The sequence below is a fragment of the Pteropus vampyrus genome, unplaced genomic scaffold (assembly GCF_000151845.1).
Source record: "Pteropus vampyrus isolate Shadow unplaced genomic scaffold, Pvam_2.0 Scaffold12559, whole genome shotgun sequence".
Taxonomy (NCBI): Eukaryota; Metazoa; Chordata; class Mammalia; order Chiroptera; family Pteropodidae; genus Pteropus; species Pteropus vampyrus.
Genome location: NW_011901340.1, coordinates 1 through 2,402, shown reverse-complemented (window position 1 = coordinate 2,402; position 2,402 = coordinate 1). Strand labels below are relative to the sequence as shown.

The window sequence follows — 2,402 nt, the reverse complement described above, 5'->3', positions numbered from 1 at the left end:
GGATCTCTAGTGGTGGGGCCTGGGCATCGATATTTTTTAAAGTTTCCCAGATGATTCTGATGTGCAGCCAGGATCGAGTTTCATGGATGTCAATTACAGACAGAATAAAGGGCCTGCATCTCCAGCTCTCTGGTGATTCCAAGGAAAAGTAAGCAATAGAAGGAAAGGGGCAGGCCAGAGCCAAGCTAAACGTTTAGCACCTGCACTGATAACCTTTCTTCCTCCTCATTCTGCCTGTGTCCCAGAAAGTGCTCAGGCAGGAGCAAAAGGGTGTATTTGTAAAGGGTGATATTATAATGTGATATATATATATCTTCCATAATGCTGATGGAACAGGACAGGAAAGCAAAACTGGATTGAGAGTAGGTCAAGATAAATTATAGAGAAATAAAAGAGGTGGATTAGTACAACCTTGTTTGTGGTTAAACTTGGATCTCTCCATGTGAGTACACGTGGAAGAATGTAGCAGATGGTAAGTATAGCCCTGCATGAACCTCAGGTAGGTTTAACGTCTCAGATTTATATGATTTTAATCACTGATATGAAATCACAGAACCAGTTAATTAGACCCCATTGTTTCTCTGCAGTTTTACTAAATTGCACCACTTACACAGAAATATAAAACATCTCCACTTATCAACATGAGGTTCAGACCTTCTTTGGTTTGAGTTGAGGCTAGAACATTTCTGTTTGAAAGACCATCTTTCCAGCTGACTTGGTCTCCTGACTGTGAAGAAAACAGTAAAAAATATTACCAGGCAATGCTATCTGAAGACTTTCTTCATAGATATTTAAACAGAAAATAACTATTAGATTTCACAGATCTCTTTAACTCAACTTATAACCAACTCTAACATTCAAAAGCAAATAATTTATTTTCACAATGTTTGAGTATTGATTATATTTAATAACCCAAATGCCAATGAGCTCTTTTACTTAACCCTCCAAGAATCTTAGCTTAGCAGACCCTGTCCATATCCCCTGGCTTTTATTATTTAAGGGCAACCTGGTAATATTTCCAACTCTATTTCTTGCCTGAAGACTTTCTGTACGTAGTGCCAAAGGTTGCTTTGCTTGTCAGTGTAGCAGAGAGGAAGTGCAGGTAAATTAAGCCACCCTCCCTCCCCTCCAAGCCCTCATCCAATGATTGACAGGAGCTGGTGTAAACCACCCCAGCAAACTTGCCTCCCAGATGCACTCTGAGTTTCCCCAGTGGGATTAAGTGGTAACTGATTTGGTAACACACCCCTACCAGTGTCTTTTACTTCCCTATTTAGATCACTTGCACTTGAATCTGTCTCAGGTCCTCTTCCGGAAGAATCCACACTAAGACACACCCCTGAATTCTCCACAATAATGCATTTGCTGTTTGACTAGTAATCAGTCATGGAATTTTAGAATTTAAGGCATCATTTCACATCATCCAGCACAGAAATTTATTTCTCCTAAAAAAGAAACTAGTGCGCAAAGACATGAAGCCATTTGCTTAAAGTCAAACTACTAGCTAATGAAGGACACAATACTTAAATCTGATCTGCATAGAAGAGGAACCCATCTACCTGATGGTATTCACACACTTAAAAATGTAAAAACATGGCACATCACCCCCCCACACCTGTGACAGACATTATTCACTGATATCAGCACTCTTTCAATCAACTCAGATACAGTCTCAGAATCTTTCTCAACACAGAGCTCAAGGCAACAACTATCATTTGATCAATGATAACCCATGAAGTGAAACGTATTTTCCATGTCCTATCTAACCAAAAAGGATATGAATTTTCTTTGGTTAAACTAGTCTTAGAGAATTTTTCACTCTACTTTCCGTAACAAACAGAAAACTCCAGAGGGTCTAGGAATGGGCTTCTTGATCAATTTTTTTCACTTGCTCAGGAATTTCATTCTTCACTTTGTACTCTCCTGCATGTGGTCTGGTACGTGTGGTGAAAGCATTTTCAATGACCTCTTTCTCTGAAAATTCCTTGGGTCTAGACTCTTTCAAAGCACTGATGTGAAGACTAGAAAACCTTCCAAAAGAACCAGATATATTCTCTGTCAAATTTTGTTTTTCCTTTTCAATGTTAGGTTGGTGTCTTTAACAGTGTTATAATTTTTTTACGTCCCATAAATGACCTATTATTAAAACCAGCTTCTTGAACATATTGACTCAAAATCCTATCATCCTCTAAGATGTTTTTTATGTCCTCCCATACTGCTAGCTTCACATTCAACTTGGTGACTTAATATTTAGACACTATATGAGAAGTTTTTAGAAACATCTTCTCTCCGGGTCTTGATGACATTGACCTTTGTTTTTCCTTGAGTGAGTTAGGTAGCCGCAGACTTGACTGTTACCTTCCAGCCCCTTACAGCTGACTTGGGGCCATATTATCTTAAAG

At 38.8% G+C, this 2,402-nt stretch overlaps 1 long non-coding RNA gene across 1 annotated transcript in view; it reads right to left on the bottom strand.

Moving 5' to 3' along the window:
- LOC111735040 overlaps nucleotides 1–2,330 on the bottom strand; it is a 5,074-nt gene extending 2,744 nt beyond the window's left edge. The window contains exons 1-2 of the long non-coding RNA XR_002778659.1: nucleotides 2,311–2,330; nucleotides 611–727 (exon numbers count right to left, since the gene is read on the bottom strand). This is a non-coding gene — a long non-coding RNA (uncharacterized LOC111735040). The remainder of the gene's footprint in view (nucleotides 1–610; nucleotides 728–2,310) is intronic.
- Nucleotides 2,331–2,402: the final 72 nt, after the last annotated feature.